The 26999-nt window shown below is 37.0% G+C and overlaps 1 protein-coding gene across 1 annotated transcript in view; it reads left to right on the plus strand.

Annotated features, from left to right (window-relative positions):
- The first annotated feature begins 19488 nt into the window (after nt 1-19488).
- The window catches only part of GREM2 (gremlin 2, DAN family BMP antagonist), a 145985-nt gene continuing 138474 nt past the window's right edge, over nt 19489-26999 (plus strand). The window contains exon 1 of the mRNA XM_043999344.1: nt 19489-19750. The gene's annotated coding sequence lies outside the window, so the exon portion shown is untranslated. The remainder of the gene's footprint in view (nt 19751-26999) is intronic.

The following is a 26999-nucleotide window of genomic DNA, read 5'->3' on the forward strand; positions in this document are numbered from 1 at the left end:
TCCCAGGCAGGAAGATAAACTTGTCATCAGAAGCACTGCTAAGAGGCCTCAGGACCCCTGTAAAACTGTCAACAAAGGCCCATTTCCAAGCTCCCTAATCTCAACCTTTCCATCCCTCACTTTTGATCCATGATTCTCCCTTATACCAGCCATCCATTCTTTCATATCTCTTATCTCTTAATTTGTTATGGATTAATGATATATTTAGGATATTAATATTATATTTATATAATCCATATTATTATGGATTAACAGAATATTAATAATATATATTCTGTTGAGGATAAATAGGTGGTGGAATGAATAAATTGCTGGCCCTGTAGTCAGAAGAACCTAAATTCAAATCTGGCCTTAGACACTTACTAAATATGTTACCCTGGGCAAGTCATTTAGCCCTCTCTGCCTCAGTTTCCTCATCTGTAAAGTGAGCTCGAGAAGGAAAAACAAAACACTCTAGTATCTTTGTCAAGAAGACTCCACATGGGGTAATGAAGATTAATATTATACCTACTTGATTTGAAGCAAGAGCTTTGACTAATGATACTCTAGTTTCAGTATGTTTTATTTGCTGAATTACTTTTTAAAATAGTATTTTTCCCATTACATATAAAGACAATTTTCAAACTTCATTTAAAAAAAATTTTTTTTTTAATTTTTAGTGAGGCAATTGGGGTTAAGTGACTTGCCCAGGGTCACACAGCTAGTAAGTGTTAAATATCTGAGGCCGGATTTGAACTCAGGTACTCCTGACTCCAGGGCCGGTGCTCTATCCACTGTGCCACCTAGCTGCCCCCCCAAACTTCATTTTTATAAGATTTTGAGTTCTAAATTTTTCTCCCCACTTCCTTCTCCTTCCCCCTCTTCAAGATGGCAAGCAATCTGATATAGGTTATACATGTGCAATCATGTAAAACATTTCTGCTTTAGTCATGTTTTGAAAGAAAAAAACAGAACAAAAGGCACAAAAAAACCCATGAAAAAAAACAAAGAAAGTGAAAATAGTATGCTTTGATCTGTATTTAGACTCCACAGTCCCTTTTCTGGATGTGAAGAGCATTTTCCATCATGAAACTTTTGGAATTGTCTTGGATTATTGTATTGCTGAGAAGATTCAAGCCTATCAAAGTTGATCATCACACAATGTTGCTGTTACCGTGTACAATGTTCTCCTAGTTCTGCTTATTTCACTTGGCATCAGTTCATTATCAGGTCTTCAACTCTGGGCCTGGTGCTCTATTCACTGTGCCAATTAGCTGCTATAGTTTTTAACTTTTTACTAATGAATTAGATAAAGACATAGATGACATCAGATCCACAGAGGGTCCAAAGTACAGAAAGATGATTAATCCACTCTATGAAAGATTCACAATGCAGAAAAATCATAATATGGTAGAATGGTGGATCAAATAAAAAATTATAAAATTAAAGATAAATGTAAAATTTCACCTAGGTTATAAAAACCTATCAAAGAAATATGGGATATGGGTAGTGGCTAGACAATAATTCTTTGGAAAAGTCTGGGGAGTTTTAGTGGATTTTATTTAAAATAAACAATGTACTATAGTTCCCCCCCCCCAAAAAAAAAGTTTATGTTTTTGGCTGCATTGGGAGATATAGTGCCTAGGATTAGGAAGGTGATAGTCTTGTTGTCGTCTTTCATGTTAGACCTAATCTAGAGGGTGATCTTCATTTCTGTATTTCAGACTTTAGGAAAGACATAGACAAATTGGAGTTTGTCCAGAAGAGGACAACCAGGGTGAGAAAAACTACATGATAATGTGTCATGTGATAATTAGTTGAAGGAATTGGGTATGTTTAGCCTGGGAAAGAGAAGATTTTGAATTGCCTTCAAGTATTTGAAGGGCTGTCAAATGAAAGAGACTCATTCTGCTTGGCTCCAGAGGAAAGAATGAAGAGAAATAAGTGGACTGACTCAGGAGACAGTATTTTCCCATTTTGGGCAATCTTCAAACAGAAGATGACTGACCATTTTTCAGGATGTTTTGCTGTAGAAGGGTGAGATTTCTATTCAGGAACAAGACAAAATTACCTCTGAGATTCTTTCCAGATCATAAATTCTGTGATCTTTTAAAAGAGAAGGGCATTCTGAGTAAGAAATGTAAAGCTCTATCAGCAAAGTTTCAGATAGGGGTGGAGCCAAGATGTTTGAGTAGAGGCAGCAAGCCAGCTAAACTCTCCCAACATTTTGCTCCAAACAACTTTAAAATAATGGCTCAAAATTTTAGAACAGTGGAGTCAACAAAAGGTCAGGGTGAGACATTTTTCCAGCCTGAGACAGCTTAGGAGGTTGGCAGGAGAGGTCTCTAACACCAGGGTGGGAGCCACCCAAGTATTCAAACTGTGGCAGCACCATCAGTGGGCCTTGGAGACAGCTGCTATATCAGTAGCAACAGCACCTTCAGAAGCTTTCAAGGCCAGAGATGGTAAGGAAATGGAACAACTGCTCAGAAAGAGGCTAGAGGAAATCTTTGTTAGCACTGGGTAAAGCTGTCATCGATTGGCAACTTTATTGCCTATACACAGATCTGGGTTGCAGTTCCAGAGCAAAGAGGAATACTTGTGGTCAGTTATGAGGGAGAAGAAACCCAGTTGCAGTGTTAAGGCAGAAAGGAAACTAGCATTTGCAGCTGTAGGAGAGCAGGGGTCCTGGTCACAGTTCCAGGATCAAGAGGAGTACTAGTGTTTGCAATCACAGGGAAGCAAGGGGCCTGACTCGGTAAAAACTAGAGCACAGACCAGGAGAGCATTGACTACATCTCTCCCCAGATCGCACTACTTTGGAAGCACTAAAAACTTGCAGACCCCCAGAACTAGCTCTGAAAACAGCAAAATTAAAAAAAAAAATTCTAGAGCTTGGGACAATGCCTACCCAGCTGCAGGTAAGCAAAGCATAAACTTAACTTAAAATTCAAAGTCAATATATAGACTAGAAATAGAATGGAAAAATGACCAAACAACAAAATAAGAATTTAATATAGTTCATAATAGTAAAAATATTTTTGTGGTAGGGAAGAACAAGACACAAACTCAGAAGACAACAATATGAAAATAGCTACAAGCACAGCCTCAAATAAAAATATTAATTGAACACAAGCCCAATACAAAATCCTAGAAACATTAAAGAAGAAGATAAGAGTGGTAGAGGAATATTTGGGAAAAGAAAAGAGAGTGATGCAAAAAAATTATGAAAATACATTTGTTAAAAGAGGCACAAAATATACTGAAGAAAATAATGCCTTAGAAAACAGAATTGTCAAAGAGGAAAAGAAAAAAAAACTTTTAAATGTGTTTCCATCTGTTTTCAGATACTTAATCTGAAGTTTTTTTTTTTTACTGTTTTCTCTCACAACTAGTTAATATGGGAATTTTTCCATAACTACTCATGTATAACTTATTTTGAATTGCTTGAGTTCTTGTGGTGGGGGGTGAGAATGAAGGGGGGAAGAGAAGTTGGAACACAAAGTTTTAAAAAAAATTGATGTTAAAATTTTGTTTTTACACATATTTTGGAAAATAAAATTCTATTCAAAGAAAAAACAAACAAAAAAGAAAACAGAATTGACCTAATGGCAAAAAAAGCATAAAAATTCAATGAAGAAAAGAACTCCTTAAAAAGCAGAATAAACTAATTGGAAAAAAGAGGTATAAACATTTACTGAAGAAAATATTTCCTCAAAAATTAGACTTGAACAAGGAGCAGCTAATGACTTCATGAGACATCAAGAAACAAAGACAAAAGAATGAAAAAAAAATAGAAGAAAGTGTGAAATGTCATCACAAGAACAACTGATCTAGAAAATAGATTGAGGAGAGTTTTTAGACTACCTGATAGTCATGATAAAAAAAAAAAAGCCTAGACATAATATTTCAAGAAATTATCAAGGAAAACTATCCTGATATCTTAGATCCACAAGGTAAAATAGATGTTGAAAGAGTCCACTGAGCACATATGAAAAGAAATCTCAAAATGAAAACTCTCAGGAATATTATAGTCAAATTCCAGATCTCTCAGATCAAGGAATATTTCAATCAGCCAAAAAGAAACAATTCGGATATTGTAGAGCTGCAGTCAGTGTCACACCAGATTTAGCAGTTTCCATGTTAAAGAAGTGGAGGACTTGGAATATATTCTGGCAGGCAAAGGAGCTAGCTAGGATTACAACCAAGAATAACCTGCCCAGCAAGACAGAGTACAGTCTTTTGGGGGGAAATGTGTACTTAATGAAATAGAAGACTTTTAAGCCTTCCTGATAAAAAGACCAGAGCTGAATAGAAAATTTGTCAAACAAAAAATTCAAGAGAAACATAAAAAGGTAAACATGAAAGAAAAAAGCATAAGGAACGCAATAAAGTTAAATTGTTTGCATTCCTTTGGGGGGGGCAGGGCAATGAGGGTTAAGTGACTTGCCCATGGTCACACAGCTAGTAAGTGTCAAGTGTATGAGGCCAAATTTGAACTCAGGTCCTCCTGAAGCCAGGGCCTTTATCCACTGAGCCACCTAGCTTCCCCAACTGTTTACATTTCTACATGGGAATATGATACATCTAACTCCTAAGAACTTTATCATTACTGCATTGACAGAGAGCATATGTTTGAGTTGATTGTGTTGGGATGATCTCAAAAAAAATGAAGGAGTGAGAAAGATGTATGCACTAAGAAAAGGAGGAAGAGGAAGAATGGTAGAAATTATCTTGCATAAAAGAGGCATGCAATGAAGAAATTTTATAGTAGAAGGGAAAATGGGGGGGGTGGCAGGCAACGCTTGAAGTTCATTCCCATCATAATTTATGCAAAGGGATAAGAATGTGTCTGTGTATGTATATACATACACACAATCAGTTGGGTATCAAAATTTATTGTGCCCAATAGGGAATAGGAGGGGAAAGAGATAAGAGAAAGTTGGTGGGGAATAATAAAGGGAAAGGAAGATTAAGGGACTTAGTCATCAGAAGCAAAACATATTGGAGAAGAGGCAGGATAAAAAGAGAGAGAAAAGGATAGACAAAAAACAATAGGATAAAGGGAAATGCATAGTAATCATAACTGTGATAGTAAATGGTATAAGCTCACCCATAAAACAGAAATGAATAACACAATGTATTAGAAACTAAAATTCAACAATATGCTATTTAGAAGAGACATACTTAAAGGACTGGAGTAGAATCTGTTATACTTCAGCTGAATTAAAAAAGGTAATGGTAGCAACTATGATACTTGACAAAACATAAACAAAAATGGACCTAATTAAAAAAGAAAAGCAGGTACAGAGAATGAAGTAATATAAAAAAATTATAGCAAGTTTCTCTGATAAAGGTCTCATTTCCCAAATGTATAAGGAAACAAATACAATTTATAAAAATAAGAGCAATTCCCAATTGATAAATGGTCGAAGGTTATAAACATGCAATTTGCAGATAAAGACATCAAAGCTACCTCTACCCATAAGAAAAAATTCTCTAAAGCACAGAGAAATGAAAATTAAAACAACTCTGTGGTACCACCTCACATCTATAAGATTGGCTAACATGACAGAAAAGGAAAATGACAAATGCTGGAGGGGCTATAGAAAAATAGATATACTTATGCACTGCTGCTGGAATTATGAAATGGCCCAACTATCTGGAGAACAATTTGGAACTAAGCCGAAAGGTCTATATACCCTTTGATCTAGAAATACCACTGTTAGGTCTGTAAACCAAAAACATAAAAGAAAAAAAAAAAGAAAATGGCCTATATGTACAAAAATATTTAGAGTAGCTCTTTTTGTCATGGCAAAGAATTTGAAACTGAGGGGGTGCCTATCACTTAGGGAATGGCTAAACAAGTTATAGCATATGATTGTGATGGGGTACTATCATACTATAAGAAATGATGGGGGAAATGGTGTCAGAAAAACCTCGGAAGACCTTTATGAATTGATGCAAAGTGAAGTGAGCATAACCAGGAGAACATTGTACACAGTATCAGCAATATTGTAATGATGATCAACTGGGAAAGACTTAGCTACTATGATTAATACAATGATCCAAGACAATGCCAAGGACTCATGATGAAAAATGCTATCTATTTCTAGAGAGAGATCTGAGAAACTCTGAGTGCAAATTGATGTATATTTAATTTTTCTTGCTTTTCTTTAATATGGCTAATATGAAAATAAGTTTTACATGACATCACATGTATAATTGATACCATATTGTTTGCTTTCTTAGTAGGTGGGGCAGGTACAAGGAGGAGGGAGAGAATTTGGAATTCAAAAAATTTTTAAAAGAATGTCAAAATGGTTGGTTTTTTTTTTTTTTTAGTTTCACATAGGAAAGTGGAAGGTGTGTTTGGGAGATGATAGATAAACCATTTTGGCCAACATGCCATATACATTAAAATAAATACTCAGAAGCCTCATTACAGTAATATAGAGAATAAGTTGGCATTGCACAGGTTTTCCTTGAGTTCCTCTGAGGGGTATTAAATGCCAGAAAGACCTTCATAACAAAATCTATTCTATAGTAAATCCTCGTAGTTTTAACTGGGATCCATGGCTCTTAGCTAGACTTCAATTTATTTCCACTGCTCAATTTTCTCTTGCTCAGAGTATTTATCTTTTTGTCACTCTGTTTTCCTTGTATACCTACTACACTGGTTTTATTCTACTTCAAATCCCAGAAGCATTTAATAAGTGATGGCTATGTACAGAGCAGTGTACTATATAGATATAGTATATAGATATAGATATAGATAGTGCAGTGGATGGAGTGTTAGACCTGGAGTCAGGAAGACCTGAGTTCAAAACCAACTTCAGATACTTACTAGCCATGTTACCTTGGACTAGTTATTTAACTTCTGTCTGCCTCACTTTCCTCATTTATAAAATAGGGATAATTTAATAGCACCTGCCTCCCAAGGTTGTTGTGAGTATAAAATGAGTTGGTATTTGCAAAATGCCTTGCAAACCTTAAAGTAATATATAAATGCTAATTGTTGAGTGTGATAAGGATGAGGATGATGATGACGAAGATGCCATGGCTTCTACTGTCAAAATGCTTACAATTTAGTCAGGGATATAAATTAACTACACACATAACTAGGGACAGAGATAGAGATTGAACCTGTGATTTCTCTGGCAAAGGAAATCCTTTTATGAATGTAGATCAGAACCTTTGCTATACCTTACAATCTTAGTTAGCATAGGGCCTGGCATGTAGTAAGCATTTAGTAAATATTTGTTACCTAACTAATTGAGAGGTTAAGTAGTTTAACCAGGATCAAAAGGTAGTTTGTGTCAGATACAGGTCTTGAATTCAGGCCTTCTTAACTCCTAGGCTGGCTTGTCATCCATTGTGCCATACTCCCTGTCATAAACAATCAGCTAACCAAAATATAAAAATAATATGATAATCGCATGAGAAAAAAAACAACAAAAAGTTACATATCTTGTTTATATTGGGCAAGCACTGTGGCTGTTTAATGCATGCTATAAGGTTACTAATGAGGGAGTAAGCTAGGTGGCACAGTGGATGGAACACTGACCCTAAAGTTGGGAGGACCCAAATTCAAATCTCACCTCAGACACTTACTAGCTGTGTGACCCTGGGAAAGCCACTTAACCCCAATCCCAATTGCCTTAAACATCCAGGGATATATATATATATATATATATATATATATATATATATATATATATATATATATATATATATATATATATCTTGCCACTGGACCCAGGTAACTCAGGAGAAGAGAGTGAGTTTGGTGACTTTTCACAGCCCTCCCTCATTTAAATCCAATTCAGTGCATGTCATGACATCATCCCAGTGTCATGGTCTTCTTCAAGAATGAAGGACAAACAATAACGAAAAGGTGACTAGTAATAGGGTTTAGACACTTAAGATCATAAGATTTAGGGCAAGAATAGATCATAGGGTTCATTTAATCCATATGATTCATTTTGCAGATGAGAAATATTAGTGCTAATAAGGTAAAATGAGTTACCCAAAGTCATACATCGGTAAATTAAAGAGCTGAGATTAGAAACCAGGTCCTCTAGCTTGAGATTTGGCATTGTCTCTATTAATATATGCTTTTTATGATTTTTCTTATGAATTCCCTCAGTAATATCATTCTTGATCTATGGACGTATAGACCACTGCTCGCTGATTTGGATAAAGCAATGATGCTTGAAAAGAAAGTCCATTCCAAGCCCTAAGCTGGGGAGGAATTTCATACAACTTCCATTATCTTATGGGTTAGCTATCCAAACCTTATGGTGTTCTGAGCTCATTCTCAGGCTCTCCAGCTGTTCCCCTGTCAGTATCTGGCAATGAGATCTGTCATTTTCGGAAGTTTGTGCAGGATGACCCAAAATCCACATTAATTCAAGGCAGAGGTCAAATACTGTTCAGCAAATGCTCCCTTTTCCTCCCTCTCAAATCTACTGGTATCATATGTTTCAGGTAGCTACAGAAAGCAGGAATGCAAATTTGGGAGCAGAAAAGGAATATGGAGAATTACTATCTTTTAATCCCAGTTCAGGAATTGGTGACTCTAATACCTAATTTTCCTACTAAATATCCTGGATTTTGTTTGTGGAAATGATTACAATATAGGTGACTGCCATTAGTAAAAAATAGCTAATTAAAATGTAGCACAGGGGACAGCTAGGTGGCGCAGTAGATAAAGCGTTGGCCTTTGATTCAGGAGGACCTGAGTTCAAATCCAGCCTCAGACACTTGACACTAGCTGTGTCACCCTGGGCAAGTCACGTAACCCTCATGGCCCCACCAAAAAAACAAAAACAAAAATAAAAAACAAAAACAAAACAAACAAACAACAATAAAAAAACCAGGTTCTTTGACCTCAATTAAAATGCAGAACGTATATGATTTATAGGACCAGCTAGTGAAAACTTGAATTTCCCCTCCTAACCCTGACATTCCTTTGAGGTCCAATGGAGGGAAGCAGCAGAGCATTCAATACATTGTATAGAGTAACTAGAATCCTAGACCCATACAAAATGGTGAGGACTGAGAATTTTTCACTTTGGGGACAAGGCCAGTGAATCTCTAAGAATAGAGAAAGTATCTTCCTCCAAGGACAGTGCAGACCTGGGAGATGGTAGTCTTTTCAGCTTCATCAAAGCATAGAATTGTGATGAACAAAAGTCTGAGAGATATAGCTTCTGGGTAATTAATCATTTTATTACTTATTGCTTAGTGTATAATTAATAAAAGGGGTCAGTTGAACTCTTGATTAGCAAAACCCCCTCATGGAACCCACTCAAAACTTACATGACTTTGGAAGAGTAGAATTTCCTAAGGGAGACAATCAGCTCTGATTGGTTAACTGTTAATAAAAAGAATGAATATTATAATGAGAGGTGGACTATTCTAATGAGGAACTGGGAGCTATGACTGATCACTCTTGCTCCTAGAACACCCCCAACCTCAGGCAATGTAGACAAAGGATCTACTTTCCTCCCCCCATCAGAGCCTGCCTGAATGAAACACAGTCCAGAACTCACATTAGATTAAATTCTTTGTAACGTTTTCTAGTTGGGTGGGGTCTCCCACCCAGGATCAAAAAGCATGGACTCCTAGAATTAGGGCCATCTCATCCATCAACAATGTCCTACAGAGAAAGAACAACCTACCAGTTTCTGAATGAGAAAATAAGGGGAAATCCTGGATCTCCCCAATAATTAGTTAATTAATAATCATTTCTCTCATTATTATAGATATGGAACCATGTGATCCCATTCCAACCTATCTTCTTTAGCAGATTGCATTCTCTATCATCTCTCTTCTTTTATTAATTTTTAATTACTCCCAGCTTCCTGGCTGCTTCCTTACTATTTAGAAACATGCCCATATCTCTCCTATCCTCAATAAACTTTCCTTCATTTGTTCAACCCCTCTAGCTATATTACCTTATATCTCTCTTCCCCTTTGTGGCTAAACTTGAGAAGGCTGTCTATGATGGGTGTTTCCTCTTCTTTTCCTCTCACTTACTTAATTCCATGTAGTGTGGTTTCTGATTTCATCATTTAATTGAAACTGCTCTCTCTGAATCTACTAATGATTTCTCAACACCCCGAACTAGTGGCATTTCTCAATCCTCAATCTTCTTGACCTTTCTGCAGACTTTGACACTGTCAATCACTCTCTTCTCCTTCAGACTGTCTTTTCTACATGTTTTTGTGATGTTGCTTCATTCTGTCCCATAGACATCTTGAACTCAACATGTTCAATATTCTCATCTATAACCTTTAAAATGGTCTCTTCATCCTAATTTCCTTAGTACTGTCAAGGGTACTACTATCTTCCTAGTCACCTAGGCTTTCAAACCTATTTCAAACCTAAAGAGATGTCTCTCTTTCCCTCTAACCCCCATATCCAAATCAGTTGTCAAGTCCTATCATTTTTACCTCTATAACATCTCTCATATGCACACCCTTCTCTCCTCTAACATTGCAACTACCTTGGTGCAGGATTTTATTACCTCAGTCCTGGACTACTGAAGTTGCCTATTGGTTGGGCTTGCTTTCTTTCTTTTCTTCTTCTTCTTCTTCTTCTTCTTCTTCTTCTTCTTCTTCTTCTTCTTCTTCTTCTTCTTTTTTGGTGAGGTAATTGGGGTTAAGTGACTTGCCCAGGGTCACACAGTTAGTAAGTGTTAAGTGTCTGAGGTCAGATTTGAACTCAGGTCCTCCTGAATCCAGGGCTGGTGCCTTATCCACTGCACCACCTAGCTGCCCCTCCCTTCATGTACTTTTGATCCAGTGACCCTAGCCTCCTTGCTTCCCCCCAACACAGCACTCCATCTCTCAACACTGAGGGTTTTCACTGGCTGTCCCCTAGGACTGGAAATCTTTCCCTCCTTATGTTCACCTCCCAGCTTCTATGACCTCTTTCAAGTCTCAGCTATCTGCTTAGCTTCTTGGAAAAGCCTTTTCTTATCCTCCTTATTCTTAGAGTCATCTGTCTGATACTATCTCCAACTTATCATAGATAGATAAAGAGATGACAGATAGATATGTTGTTTGTATAAAGCTGTTTGCATATTGTTTCTCCCATTAGACTCTGAGCAACTTGTTGGCAAAGATTGTTTTCTGCCTCTCTTTGTACCTCCAAAGTTTAACACAGTACCTGACTCATTTGTTCTTAGGTCATTTCAGTCATGTCCTATTCTTTGTGACCCTGTTTTTGATTTTCTTAGCTATTTCTTCCTCCAGCTCATTTTATCGATGAGGAAACGGAGGCAAAGAGGGTTAAGTGACTTGCCCAGGGTTCCACAGCTAATAAATGCCTAAGGCCAGATATGAACTCATCATCAGTCTTCCTGACTTCAGGCATGGTACTCTATCCACTGCACCACCTAGCTACCCACCTAGTGCATAATAAGTACTTAATAAATGCCAGTTATCTATCTTAATAGTGCATATATATGTAAGTAATTCCTTTTTAGTAGCTTTTGGAATAGTATAGTCATATCATTGCCAAAAGCATATGAAAGAGGCAGAAGTAGCTCTGTATAAAACTTGACTTTGATCATATTATTTACATTAGCTCTCCTTAATTCCTTATCATATGTTGCAAAATTATCATACCCACCATGCATCTCTACCTGGGCTCTCTTAGTAACAGTCAACTATAACCACAAGAGGCCACCAGCAGAATATTGATATTCAAAAGTTAGGACTTTGTTCCTGAGGGAAATATAATCAAGGTTGTCATTAATCTTCCATCAAATTGAATAAGTTTACATGCTTCAAAAGTGATTATTAGGACAGTTCATCCATATATCCAAATGACAAGAGACCCAGACTCAGGCTCCTCTCCTTTATAAGACTATTTCAGAAAAACTAGGAAAGAGTAGTGTGAAATTCTTCTTCCAATTTGTCATGTATATCTCCATGCCTCAGCACTTGATCTTTTTATAGTTGTTTGTTATCTTTTACATCTAAGTATATCTCTTCTTGATGCTACAAATTCCCTACCTCTGAGCAAACAGTATCATGCCAATGACCTTGGTGACATTCAATAAGTATAAATTGATGGATTAAAAATATACCTCACGTACTAGCTCTCAGGAGTATATAGAAAATACAAGCTTCAAACTATGTGGCCTCTTCCTCTTCTGTTAAATTGCCATTTGTTTTCTCAACTCTTCTTTAGGAGGTGTCAGACTTGCTGCTCTTGTGGGAAATAGACTGTTGTTAGAACCAGAATAAAATGAAATTGGGAAGTATTTAAAAATAAATAAAATGCAATATCACATAGATATTGTTAATTTGTGGTTTTCTAAGTCAATATGCCTCTGGTAGGAATCAGTTTCTATTTGAATTTGACACCACTGGCTTAGACATGGAATGACATGGAAATAAGAGATGGAATTATAATACCCATGGTTAATGACCCATAGAATAATGTTAGGATTATTTATTGGGAAACTCTTCCTGACACTTTTAAATACTCTAAAAAAAATAAAAAGATTATGTAATCTAAGAAGAACATACCCTGTTGACCAGAGTAAATGAGACATAATTTAGAAGAGAACATTTATACACACTATAGGCTTATGCACATGGAGAAAATGTTTCCCTATAAAATGTATTTATAATAATACCTTTGATGTATATAGCACTTCAAGGTTTGTAATGCACTTTGCAGATATTATTTCATTTTATCCTCTCAACAACCCTGGGAGATAGGTGCTATTTTTACGCCCATTTCAGAAATGAGGAAACTGAGGCACAGAAAAGTTAAGACATTTATCTAGGGTGACAGAAGTAATAAATTTATCTGAGGCCAGATTTAAACTCAGGTCTTCCTGACTCCAGTTCCAATGCTCTATCTATTGCGCCACCTAGCTGCCTCTTATAAACTGGTGGTAGGAATAAATATTTAATGACAATAAGTTTTTTAAAAAATTACTTATTACTATGACAATCAGTTCGGTACAGTGAATGCAGAGATATCCCATGAGTCAGGAAAATCTGGGGAAAAGATCTACCTCTGATAAATGCTGTCAAGAAGTTACTAATCTCTCAATTCTCCTGTTCTTGTGGTCATTCATTTTTCAGCTGTGTCTGATTCTTTATGACCTCATTTGGTTTTCGTGGTAAAAATACTGGAATGGTTTGCCATTTCCTTCTTCAGCTCATTTTTACATTTGAGGAATCTTAGGCAAACAAGGTTAAGTGACTTGTCCAAGGTCACACAGCTAATAAGTATCTCAAGCCAGATTTGACTCCAAGTCTAGTGCTCTATCCACTGGGCCACCTAGACAGACAGACAGATACATACATGCATACATACATACATACATAAATAGATACATAGATAGATAGGGAGGTAAGGAGGTAGGTAGGTAGGTAGATAGATAGATAGAGAAGGAAGCAGTCTAGATTTCCTTTAGCAAGTTGTAAACCCCATATAATGACTCCAATCTTCTTTCATAGTCTTATTTAAAATACATAAATATTATACATATATGCACATATATTTATACATATATGCATGTGTAGAGAGATAGATAGACATAGATAGATAGATAGATAGATAGATAGATAGATAGATAGATAGATAGATAGATAGATAAGCTCTATAGGTTGTCAATCTAGCTAGAGAGCACATTCTGAACAGTGCAATTTCTTTTTCCACTTTTTTTTCCTTGTGTGGATAGTTATCAAATTCTTTTGAATTATATTGGATCTCATTAAGGTCTGCCATGTTTAAGGCTTTGATACAACTAACACAATTTGGAAGACCTCAGCATAAAAAAAGGTATCCCTTTTCTATTTAGTTTCTCTGTTAGATCTTTTCTGTGAGAGTGGAAAATACCTTTCCCAAGCATAAATTTTCCTATTCTATGTCTTACCTAACATAAATGAACAGAGGTTCATCAAATCAAATAAATTACTAAGCATCTATTAAGTGCCTGTTATGTGTCAAACACTATGCCACACAGTGGAATTATAAAAAAACAAAAAAACAAAATAAAAGACAGTCTTTGCTTTCAGTGAGTTTACATTCTATCAGAGACAATAAGAATATAAACATATACAGAATAAATGCAAATAAATCTAAGACAGTTGGAGAAGGATAGATGAAACTAACAGTTGGAGGGATCAAGAAAAGCTTCACATATAAGATAGTATTTGCATCTGTTACTCCCACAATGATCACCTTATTGTAGGTGTCTGTCTGTCTGTATCTATCATCTATCTATCTATCTATCTATCTATCTATCTATCTATCTATCTATCTATCTATCTATCTATCTATCTATCTATCTATCTATCTATCTATCTATCTGTCTTCTTTCTCTCTCTCTCTCTCTCTCTCTCTCTCTCTCTCTCTCTCTCATTCTATCTACTTCTCTCTCACACAGTCTGTGGTCTAGTCAAACTAGCTTCTTCTATACACAAAATACCACACCTCCCAACTCTGTGACTTTACACTGGCCATCCATCATGCCTGAAATGTACAACCTCTTCACCTCTACCTTTTTAAATCTCTCTCTTCCTTCACCTCAAGTACTGTATTCTAAATAAAATGTTTCCTAATACCTCCAACTCCTAATGCCCCCTCTCAAAGTGCCTGGTATTTACTTTATATTTATTCTTGTTATGTTTATTCTATATGTACTTAAATATGTACATCTTTTCCCCATAAGAATGTATGAATTTTGTATTCATATTCCTAGTGTTTAGCACTTAAAAATGTGTTATTGATTGATTGATTACATACAGTCTTTTTTAAAAAAATATTTTATTTTCAATTCATGGAACAAAACAAGCATTCCATAACAGTGCAACAAAAAAAAGATGATTGAACACAAAGCTGCAAATCTACCATGTACAATGTGCTATTCCCTCCAAATATACAACAAAGTTATCATGTAAATTTCTTTTGTTTTTCCTTTTTTTCCCCACCACCCTAGAGATGGCTCCCATTAATCACAAATAGGTATAAATTACATCCAGCTATTTTTTTTAAAGGAACTTAATGAGACCAAGGTGAGGAGGTACATTCCAGGTATGAGTGTGGGTCCTACAAAGGCAAGAGATAAAGAACAGAGAAGGTCAGTTTGGTTGGACCCTAGACTATGGAAAGGGGAAGGTTGGATAGCAAGTCTGAAAGGCTATTCTGGGACCAAGCTATAAAAGTCTTTAAAAGACAGAAGGAATTCTATTTTATCCTGAAGATAAAGGGGAGTCATTGTACTTTATCAGGTAGGAGAGTGACCTGGTGGTTTTGTGTACGAAGGATGGGAGTGGACAGTGACTTGAGGCAAGGAGGTGAATTTGGAGGCCACTGAACAGTCCAGGTAAGAGGAGATAAGGGTTTGAAGGAAGGTGTCACCAGTGCTGTCCCTTGCTCCTATATCTTCTCTTCTTTTTTCTGGTCTTTCAAATAAATGTTCATTTATAAATCAATCCTTGTATGATATGATCTCAAGGTCTTTTGCCATCCTGGTTGCTTTCCTTAAGATATTCTCCAGTTTTTCTGCTTCTTTGTTTACATGGGTCGGTGTCAGGAAGGCATGTGTTCAATTGCAGACAGACACTACTTGTGTGACCTTGGGCAAGTAACAATCTTTCTACCTCAGGTTCGTCAAGTTTAAAATATAGACAATAATAGAACCTACCTCTTGGGTTCTTGTAAGGATCAAATAAGATAATATTTGTAAAGCATTTTGCCAACCTTAAGGGGTCATATAAATGCTAGCTATTATTATTGTTAATAGTCCTGTATTATCCTGATGAGGCAAAATCCCATAGGATAGTATTCCTCACCCTTTTATATTGAACTTTGACACTTCTTGGCACTTCTACCATAATACAGAATAGGAAAGGGCAAAGGAGAACAGATTCCAATCATCCATTGTTTGGTTCCTTGTTAACAGATGTGATAAGGGGCAAACTTGAAATTCCATTCCTATTGGAAACTCACAGATGAAGAACTTCCCTACCATTGCAGGTCAACACCTTCTCTGCATCAGAACTGGCCAAAAAGAGAAGTGTCCGACACTAGGCCCGGTGGGTACCTGTGGACCCAAACACTCCCCAGTATGGTGAGAACCAGAATAAAATATAATTGGGGAATATTTAATAAAAATAAATAAAAATACAATGAAACATAGTGTTAATATGTTTTATAAGTCACTATGCATCTGGAAAGATCTTTCTGTACAGCTTAGTGGCCCCTGTTTATATCTGAGTTTCACATCCATTGCTTTAGGGCACTGAGAGGCTGTTACTTGCTCAAGGTCACACAGTTGCTATGTGTCAAAGTCAGGACTCGAATCCATGTCTTCCTGACTCCAAGGCTAGCTTTATACCCACTATGCCATGTTGTCTTTTCCAGAAGTTGGGAAGAAGTTAAAAATAAAATGTATTGAAAATAATAATAACTGATATTTATGTGGTATGTCATAGTTACAAAAACATTTCTTTTATCTTGTTTCATTTGATTCTACCATGAACACAGCAAGGTAAGCAGTACCAGTATTCACAGATAATCACAGAATATCAAAGCTAAAAGGACACTTAGCTGTTATTTGCTCCAACCCCATTCACAGACCAAGAGAGCAAAAATTGTTTATCTAGCTAGTACATAGCAGAATGCGGATTTGTTTTCTGATTCTAAGAATAAGTATCTTTCTGTTGGACTATTATGACTATTTTACAGATGAGGAAACTGAGGATCACAAAGGCTAAGTTATTATAGCTAACATTTATATAGAACTTAAAGTTTCACAAAGTATTTTTTTTGGAGGGGTGGGGCAATGAGGGTTAAGTGACTTGCCCAGTGGTCACACAGTTAGTTAAGTGTCAAATGTCTGAGGCCAGATTTGAACTCAGGTCCTCCTGTATCCAGGGCTGGTGGTTTTTTTTTTTTAATTTTTTTTTTTTGGTGAGGCAATTGGGGTTAAGTAACTTGCCCAGGGTCACACAGCTAGTGTTAAGTGTCTGAAACTGTATTTGAACTCAGGTCCTCCTGACTCCAGGGCCCGCTCTCTATCCACTGCACCACCTAGCTTCTCCCAGGGCTGGTGCTTTATCCACTGTGCCACCTAGCTGCCCCCACAAAGTATTGTACAAATTTCTAATTTTAACCTCATAATTTTGGAAGGTAGGTTCTGTAATTATCTCCATTTTACTGATGAGGAAACTAAGGCAGACAAATTAAGTGACATGCATAGGGTCCCAAAGCTAAGAAGAAGCTGAGGTGGGATTTCAACTCAGAGTTCATAGCAGATAAATAACAAATTCAGAAGATAAACATCAGTCTTCTGACTGGAAATAGAAAGTTCTTTCATTATTCCATGGTAGCTGGCCAGGAAGTATACAAATTATCAATTGCTTTCAAATGCTAATTCATGGATTGAAAGTTGCCTTCATTATTGTTATTATTATTACTATTAATTATCATTTGAGTCATGTTTTAGTCTTGGTAATGCAAAAATAAATGTAACAGACCCTGGTCCTTTTTTTAGGGCCAGTCTTTCCGGATAGGTGGCAAAAATAATAAAACAAATTCTTGGCCACCAACCTCCAGGATAGTGCATAAGTAGTTATTTCCAGAGTTGGCTAAATGGTTTCATGAATGCAATTGATCTTCAAAATTATATATAGTACTAAGTTTCCTGTATCATCCGTTCCTTTCCTTTGAGTGGCATAGCAAATATGGAATGCTAATTTTAAAGAGGGTGGGAAGGAAGAACAGAAGAGATTTTGAAAGGAAAGAGGGAAGGAAAAAAGGAAGGAAGACACTTCCAGCAAACAGAATAAGTTTTGCATTTCAGCTTCGCGTTGCTATTTGCAAAATCTAGAAGCAAATGCCTTTACCATTCTGTGACTTATTTTCTCAATTCATAAAATTTATACCCATTTCCTGCTTCCGTCACAAGATCCGTCATCCTTCATAAAAAGACAGTTTACAAAGTCATATTTGAGGATTTATAATGATGGTTTTAAAAACATGTTGACAAAAGAAAAATGGGTCTACTTTAATTCTTGAAGTAATAAGGGAGTGTTAAATGAAGTTGGCATGTATGACTGCAGGTAACCAAATGTGCTATGTTTGTGTAACTTCCAGCTGTTTGTTAGGTTAATCACTCCTGGAAATGAGCATGGGATTTTCCTAGCTGGAGGAAGAAATCAAATAGCCTATATAAAAATGATCAATCAATTCCCAGCCCTCATTTTTATTTCTTAGACTTTTGCCATTCTTTGTGTATTTATGGATGATGATGGTGGTGGTGATGGTGGACTTGCTTCACATCAGCTCCCAAAGTCAGAGTTAACTATTGTACCAAAGGCATAACAGGAGGTTGAGTATTTTGTTTTAAGCTGAAAATCAAAATAGGGCAAAGTAATTTGTGTAGCAATGGCTACTTGTCAAGAATAACTGTCATTAAAATTTCCATAAGCTCCAGTGAAATTGATGTTGTGGGAAAGGCTTCGGGAGGGTCTATTACAAAGCATAGTGAATTTCTTCTGAATTTTCCCAGCCAAGTTTGGAAAATCTTAAAAGATCTTTTTCCCCCCTTGGGCTCTTCCTTTGCCCAGAGGCCAAAGGTCTATCTCTATTCAATCCCATGTATTCAACATTTGAATCCAGGAGCATATGTCATCTGAGGCTGAATTCTCTGCTCTAGTTAGAGTACCACCTTAAAAGGAAGCCAAGAACAGAGAAGGTGAAAAAAAAAAGCAGGCATCACTCATAGCCCCTCTGATATAACCAACTGAGTTTACTGAACAGAAGAATTGGTCTGGCGTCATTGTTTCAGTTCCTCTCAATGTTTGCAGGGTCTGATTTGCATTAGAAGAAACCTCTGCATTCAATAAACAAAAATAGGGATAATAATGACCGAATCGCTGTTGGAAACACAAACCAAACTCAAGCAATGAGCGCTTTGCGCTGCCTTAATTGAAGATTTTACTGAAGGAGCCCTCACTTTGGTCAGGAGGCTCATTGGGCTTTTAATTTTACTAGTCTCACTTATTCAAAACAAAAGGACCACGATATGTGTGTGCCTCTGTGTGTGTGTGTGTGTGTGTGTGTGAATGTCAGATCTATCACACAACGGGCCTTGTTCGTGCATTCTTCACATTGCAAGCCCATCAACAAAAGGAGGAAGAAGATCTGAAGGGAATGAGTGGTTTTTGCGGGCTGGGCGATGGAGAATTTCTCTATATAAACAAGAAGGTTTGGATTGGAAGTCTGCTAAAAAAAATGTTCGAGCTGACCACAAGGTTGTAAATCCACAGACTGGAAGGAGGAAAAGAGCAACGTTGCAAGCGACTGAAGTGTGTGTGGCTGCAATGTTTGTGGGTTAGATGAGAAACAAGCGCTGAGTGAACCAGGGAGGGGAGGGGGGAGGGGGGTGACTGGTGTGATTTGTTTGGTGATCAGAGCCAATAGAAAGCCTAGACTGTGATAATATACCCATGCAGTGACTGAGAGGAGCCAGAGCTAGGACTCCTGTGCTCCTTTTCACATCTGCAGCCCGAGACAGCCTGAGACCGTGCAAAGCAAGGCACGATCTCCCATTTCCAGCTCACTTAGCCTGTGCTCTATCTTATGGGCATCTGCTACAGCCTGGCTAAGGCACAACTGAACCCGGCCAGCAGGAGATTAAACTTAGGCGCCCCTTTGGACTATATCACCCCCAGAGGAGGGAGAGAAAGCGAAGGGAGCTGAGCAGAGAACTCCAACAGCACTGCAGGTACGGAGCTCATCACAACTCATCTGGCACAGACATGGTTTCTCACTCGCACGTTTTCTGTAGGTTTTTTCTGGGTTCTCTTGACTTTGCCTTTCCTTAGCTTTTCAGAATAGAACACATGGACTAGCTCCCTCACTTCATTCACCCTATATTATATGCTATTGACATTCACCTATTGGATTTTTAGGGAGTGTGAATTACAGACCAGCAAACTTTGGCAGTATCTTCTCTGAAACCAATAAAATCAAGGGTTATACTGACATGAGACTTTTTTGGGGGGGCACATACTGATGTACTAGATTTTAATTATGTGTAATAGGAAGTAAATCACTATGTGACTTCTGTAAAGCAGCCTTTTAGCATTCCCTGTGGTTTTATTATATGTCAAGTTACTATCAGACCTATGTAACCCTCCTGATACAGTTAGGGAAATGGAATGACTTTTGCATCGAAGAGGATGTGTTAAGACGTATTAACTTTATACAAATAATGCTCTCCTTTTGTTATACAGTTGATACAATTTTTCAAAGTTATTTTTCAAGTCCTCTTTTCCTGTGCACCTGATTTAATTTTTAGCATTTGAGCTTAAGAGACATTTTCATTCTATATCTCCATATAGAATGACTTCAAGGAGCTCTGTGATTACATTGACTAGTTGAGGATTGGAAATCCTGATTAATATAGTACTTGCAAGGAAATACCAAGAATGGGTTTGATGTTAACGAGAAGAATCTTCGGCTTTTTGCTATTGTTGATGTAGAGATCATAAAAAGAAAGGAAAACAGTCTTGGTAATTTACTGATGACTAAATTATTTTTCAGTATTTTGAATCAGGTGACTATATAATTTAGTTTTTGTCTGTGGATTTCTCAGGGTAAAATGAACAGTTCTTTCTGACTCCAGCCTTTCTCAGCCAAAGGCAGAACAAGCTGAATGAAAGCTTAGTTAAAAGCCTGCTTTGAATGCTTTGAGTGACTCTCAAGTACACGTGCTCAGCTACTTTGAATCTCTGTAGAAAGAGTGGCTCCTGTGGTGGAAAAAAATACAGATTAGGTAGGACTGACTCTACAGTCATACAGAGAATGGTTCCTGCAGCAGGTGCAGCAGCAAGTCAAATACGTTCTCTAAGGCCTAATTAGCACTTTGCATAGCAGACCCCATCCAGACCCCTGCATGCTTAATTCACTGCAAATATCCCATCTGTTTAGAGCTTCAGCCAGTGCTTAATTCAGGTGTCATCCCCATTCAGTGCCATTTGCCTGTCCAAGGATGACAAGCAAGTCATGTCAATGATATTTGTTTCATCTGTCTGCACATTCACAATGGACAATTTGTATTGTTGTTACCTTGACCTAGATTCTTCAGACTAAGGCTTCTCTTATTTATGCAGGGAAACTCAGGCTTAGCTATTATGTAAATTGACTGAAAGCGGTTCTCTTTCTCCTCCATTAATGACTACTCAGTTTTATTTGACAAAGAGTCTTAGTGAATTCTCCTAAAATAAATTTTTTGGAAGGAGAGGAAGAAATGGAAAATAAATCTTTTTTTTGGGGGGGGTATTAGCATTGGTCCATTATGTTACTCTCTGTGCACCATAAGGATTTTTTAAAAAGAGTGTTAAGAAGGCAGTTGACAATAATTCAGTTAAGACCCAATCAAATACTATTAATTGGATCTAATGGACACTTTTTCTTATTATAATATACTCTTTTTAAAAAAAAATTGGTGGGGGGGCAATGAGGGTTAAGTGACTTGCCCAGGGTTACACAGCTAGTGCCTAGTGTCTGAGGCTGGATTTGAATTCAGGTCCTCCTGAATTCAGGACCATTGCTTTAATTCAATGCACCACCTAGATGCCCCTATAACATACTGAAACATAAGTAGAGTATGTGCAATAAATTCATACAACACATAGAAGGTCACGGATTACTAACAATGCAGCAAAGTTGGAAGGTGTTCAGGGCTCAGGAAAAAGGGAGTGACTGAATGTCAGAATCTTCTCTGACAAAATGTTGTATACCTTTATTTTGTAATGTGTGTACCCAAAACTAGCCTGTGTGACCTTTGATATAGCACTTAACCTTTTTGGGTATCAGTTTCCTGATCTGTAAAAAAGGATTATAAAATCACATATTTACAGAGAAAAGGGATCTTAGAGACCATCAAAGCCAACGTCCTCACCCAGCGTCACACAGCTGGTTAGTGTGTAAGGCAGAGGATTGGACTAGTTGATTTAAAAGACCCTCTTGAGCCCTAAAACCCAATAGTCTGCAGATTGTCTGTTGTTTTGTATTATTGTACAGTTCCCCATTGGGATACATAATTGAGAGTTGACTACAGTTTTTCTATTAAATAGCCAGTCACAGCTTAAGCTTGAGGCTTCCCTGAATTGCTAGTGAGGTAAAGTTTAAACAATGTACACTCCTTCAAATCTGCTATAAAATAAACACTTCCTCCCTCAGCTTTCTCCCACTGGAACAAAGAAAGAGCATTAGGCTTTCAATCTTAGCATGGTATTCTTATTGATACCAATAGAACTGACATACCTGGTCAAGGAATGAATTATTTAGGAGGGTTGTGGAGTTTGGGGTACACGATCAGATAAAGTTGAACCTTCCAACATGCAAGGAAAACTGTTTTATATTCATTTTCTCCTTATTGGGGGCACTTTAAGAATTGGATTTGTTGGTACTCTGTTAAGAGCCATGATTTATTGTCTTGGTCTGGATAAACTCAACAAAAATTGTGCCTGTGATAGGAGGGGAAAGAAGGAAAAAGGGGGTAGGGAAGACAAAATCAAGTTTATCAGATAAAGCTTATATGATTGTATATTGTCTTGGGCTCCTTTCCTTACTCTTTTAATAGTGGGTTTCCTTATTTGCACCTCATTGTCTCTATCTAAGTGGGTTCATTTGTCCCCCCCAATTTACAGAAATTATGTAATGTGTCTTATGAATTAATGGGGGAACATATGAATTAATGGGGAGGGGAAGAGAAGAGGAACAAAAACTTATCAAGTATCTACTATGTGCCCAACACTGTGTCAAGGACTTTACAAATATCGTTTCCCTTTATTCTCCCAATAAGCCTGAGACACAAATGCTATTATTTTGATGCCCGTTTTTACAGTTGAAACTAAGGCAGGTGTAGATGAAGTGACTTGCTCAGGGCCACACAGTTAGTGAGGGTCTGAGGCCAGATTTGAACTTAGGTCTTCTTGACTCTCTGACCATTGCTCTTATTCACTGGCTCCATTTTACCATTCTTACTAAATTAAATGTTAAACTATTCTTAATGTTCCTAAATAGCTTTGGGGCTATAGAGACTGTGCTAGTCAATGACACTACTTTAGGTTCTTTTTGTAAAGTGCTACATGTTTGTGTTGTATGAATTTTCCTTTCTATGTTGGATACTTTGAATATTTGTAGAATTTCAACCATCTAGTGAACCAAATCCTATTAGGCAGGGACCATTGATAGGCATTTGGCCAATCAGTGTCATTTAGAAAACATACTTTACTTCAGCACTTGTTTGAAAAGCAATGTCCCATGTCCATTTGTAGATGGAGAAGTATTCACAGAAGGATGTTGCTTAAAAGATGTTTCACTTATTTATGACATGATAATGGGCATCCCTACTCTCAAAGCAACATTAATGAATATGTAAAAACAAACAAATAAACAAAGAAAAATAAAAACAAAATGAAACATCACTTGCAAGGAAGACCACTATGGAAGATTACCTGAGACGTTAGAAGTGGGAAAATTTTATTGAAACACTTACCCATTATGCACAGGTGGGCAATTAAACAAATACCACTAGATTGTGACAACACCTACACTTAAAGACCAGGAGAGGGCAGTCTTCCAACTCTCAAAAGTGAGTACCTTTCTAGTTAGTTGGTTATCAAGAGTAGAGGAAGAGTTCTGTTTCCAGCCAATCTGAATATTTTCTGTGCTATTAAACTTACCCCTGTTGCTTCTTAATGTCAAATGCAGTTAAGTTTCTTTTATTTCCCCAAATGGTATTAGCTTTGTCTGCCAGAAAAAGAAGAGAGACACTAAAAATAGAGCTAGCTTTACTTATGCTTTGTACATACTTAGCTTTTGGTCTCTCCCAGTTGCTTTCCTATCTGTCTTCTTCACATCCTTTTAATGGGGAAATGGAGAAGGAAAGGAGAAAGGAGAAAGGAAAGAGAAGAAAAGGGGCTTCTTAAGCTGACCCTTGATGGTAGATGGTCTCAGCAGGCATGGACCAATGCCACTTCTGGCATTGGACCAATGTGAAGTATACATTTGCAGAAGACATGCTGAGTGTGTTTTCATACTTCTGGTAGTCACCAATACCTTGAGTAGTCTGCTTCTTTTGCTATATTGAGTTTGGGATAACCAGAAGCAGGTTTTTGAAAGTGGCTTTAGGGATCCTAGGCATATTTTTCACTAGAGTATAAATGGTAGGGAGTTGTAATTCCAAGTATCTGAAAGATGATAGATAGCCAATCTTAATATGAGAGCAGAAAAAAGTATATAAGTCTTTCAGGCTTCTCGTAATCTCATAGTCCAACTGATTACTTTCTTTTTTATTTATTCATTTTGGTTTTTTTTTGCCTTAACATTTCTGGATCAGTCATAAGCCAGAGTTAACTAAGGGTTGAAATTATCAGGGTTGAAATGTAGAGTAATTGTCATTAATGTTCATGACATTCTTGATATTAATCTATATCTATATTCTTGATATTCATGATATTCTGGTAGGTTAGCTCCAAGGTTTTAGGAGTATCACTTTTTTTTTTTTCAGGGCAATGGGGGTTAAGTGACTTGCCTAGGGTCACACAGCTAGTAAGTTTCAAGTGTCTGAGGCCGGATTTGAATTCAGGTACTCCTAAATCCAGGGCTGGTGCTTTATCCACTGCACCACCTAGCTGCCCCAGGAGTATCACTCTTTCTCCTTTTATGTCTAGATCAGCTATTATAGAGTGGGGGATCCCAACATTCTAGTAGAAGAAATTTTTAAAAAGTCTTATAATCCCATAGAGGTAGAAGAAATTTTTAAAAAGTCTTATAATCCCATAGAGATTCTCGTGGAAAGAAGCAGAGTTTCTCCTGACCCAAAAAAGAGTTAAGGGGGATTTGTAAGATGGAATAACAGAAGAGAATCCCTAGAAGTTTATGGGGAGGTGAATTCTGAGTGTCCTGGAAGGCTCAGGATTCTTTTGAAATGGCTATCATGAAGAATACTATGATCTTTGTTTTTTACACTCATGTTTTTAGGAGCTGTGTATTTGTTTGTGTGTGTGTGTGTGTGTGTGTGTATGCACATATACTTGAATTGACACAGAGTACTTTTTCAGGCATGAAGAAAAGGTTCCAGTGTGTCTAGAAGGAAAGGTAAAGTAACGTGTCTCATTGTCCTCTTGTTATGACAAGATTGCTCTCCCTTTCCTTCACCTCCAATTTAGTATTTGGCAAAAAAAAAAAAAAAAAAACAGTGCTCTGATGACTTGCGAGCTTTGACAAATTTATTCTACGTCACCAAAAGATCGAGGATAATGCATCAACAACATGATATTTAAATATGAGCATGGCAAATAAATCTGGATGACTGGGAAGAACCGAAGACATAAATGTGAACATAAAAGACCCTGCATCTCTCTTAAGAATTTCAGCAGTTAGAGTAGCCTTTCTTTAATTGGTTTTCAGAGACAGAAATACCAATTCCCTTCTCTTTTTTCAACATTATTTTCCAATGAATATATTTAGTTCTTGAAGAATAAATTTCTTTGAAGGAGTTCACCCAACTGAGAGGGAAAGAAGAGTAAATAAGATGATAATATTCTGGCCAATTCCATAAATCTCACCAGAAAGTATATTTCATGGTACAGAATACTATGAAAACACTCCTGGATAAAGACTACAGGGGAATTAGAAATAAAGAAAAGACAGTGACTTATGGAAAAAAATCTCTTGGAAAACAGTTTTTGAAGGACATGACACCTAGAACATAAATATTCCTGAATATGACATTTGCATTATGGATTACCAGCAGTGCCAAGCTAAAATCCTCATCTCCTATAATTTATTTAAACAGTGGGAAAGAGAAAAAAAAAACACATTGAGCTGGGGAACACTTGACTAGCTCATGTGAAATGCTAAGTTGACTTTGTCTTGTACAAACATTGTCTGCATTAAAAATATTGTTCAACCTGGCGCTGGGACTGAGACTCCAAAGGGCTGGGAGGAACCTAATCTTATCATCCGTGGAAAGTTAGCTGCCTTTCACTGTTTTTTTGCAATTATAACACTGACCCTGGGTAATCCATTATATTTTCTTCTTGTAACAGCAGCATTTTAAAGAAGGTAGGCAGTCAGATATTTTGCTTGAAGGCTCATAAAAAATTGGCAACCCAGCAATGAGATTTCCTTTCAGCTTCTTTTGCTCTGAATCTCAGTCTCAGTTGATTGTAATGCAGTGGTTTCCCTTTATGATGCATTTTATGGTTCAGGGGTGACAAAGCCTAATGCTGCCACAGTGTGAAAGGTCTGTGAATTTGAATATTGGCAGTTTCCTTGAATGATATTGTCTTCCTAGTTACCAGTCCCCCACAAAGCTCCAATTTATTATAATTACTTAGATCTACATAGCTCCTTTAGCTTTACAAAATGTTTTCTCAATGTATCCTTGCAAAAGCTCCTTGAGGCTGGTAATATAAGTATCATCCCCATTTTGGAGATGAAGGATGGGGAAACTGAGTCTCTGAAAAGTCATGACTTGACTAAGGTTACACAGGTAGTGAGCTGCATAATTGGAACATGGATCTGAGATTTCAGGCTCTGGATCCAATGCTATTTATGTCATCCCATAGCTTCCCAGGATATAATGCTTTTTGATACTTTTGTTCCCAGAAGCCCCCTTGGAGCTGATTTTATCAGCCTTTCACAGAATGAGAGAATAAGTTACAGTATTTTCTAAGTAGGAATTCATTTGTGCATATATATTTTTGAATGCCTACCCTGAGCAAGGTATTATATTCATCACACACTCAAATGCCAAAGAAGAGAAAGGAGGTTTAAAACAAAAACAAAAACAAAAAACCAGAATAAAATATGATGTACCATTCATAGTCAGAAAACTGCTGAAATACTCTGCCTGTCCGAAGAAGATCTGAAAATGTGGAAAAGGCATAATAAGATATATGAGGTAAGAGAATCTGGGTGTTAATCTTGGCTCTTCCACTTAACACATTCATAGG

This window comes from Dromiciops gliroides, chromosome 4, assembly GCF_019393635.1.
Source record: "Dromiciops gliroides isolate mDroGli1 chromosome 4, mDroGli1.pri, whole genome shotgun sequence".
NCBI lineage: Eukaryota > Metazoa > Chordata > Mammalia > Microbiotheria > Microbiotheriidae > Dromiciops > Dromiciops gliroides.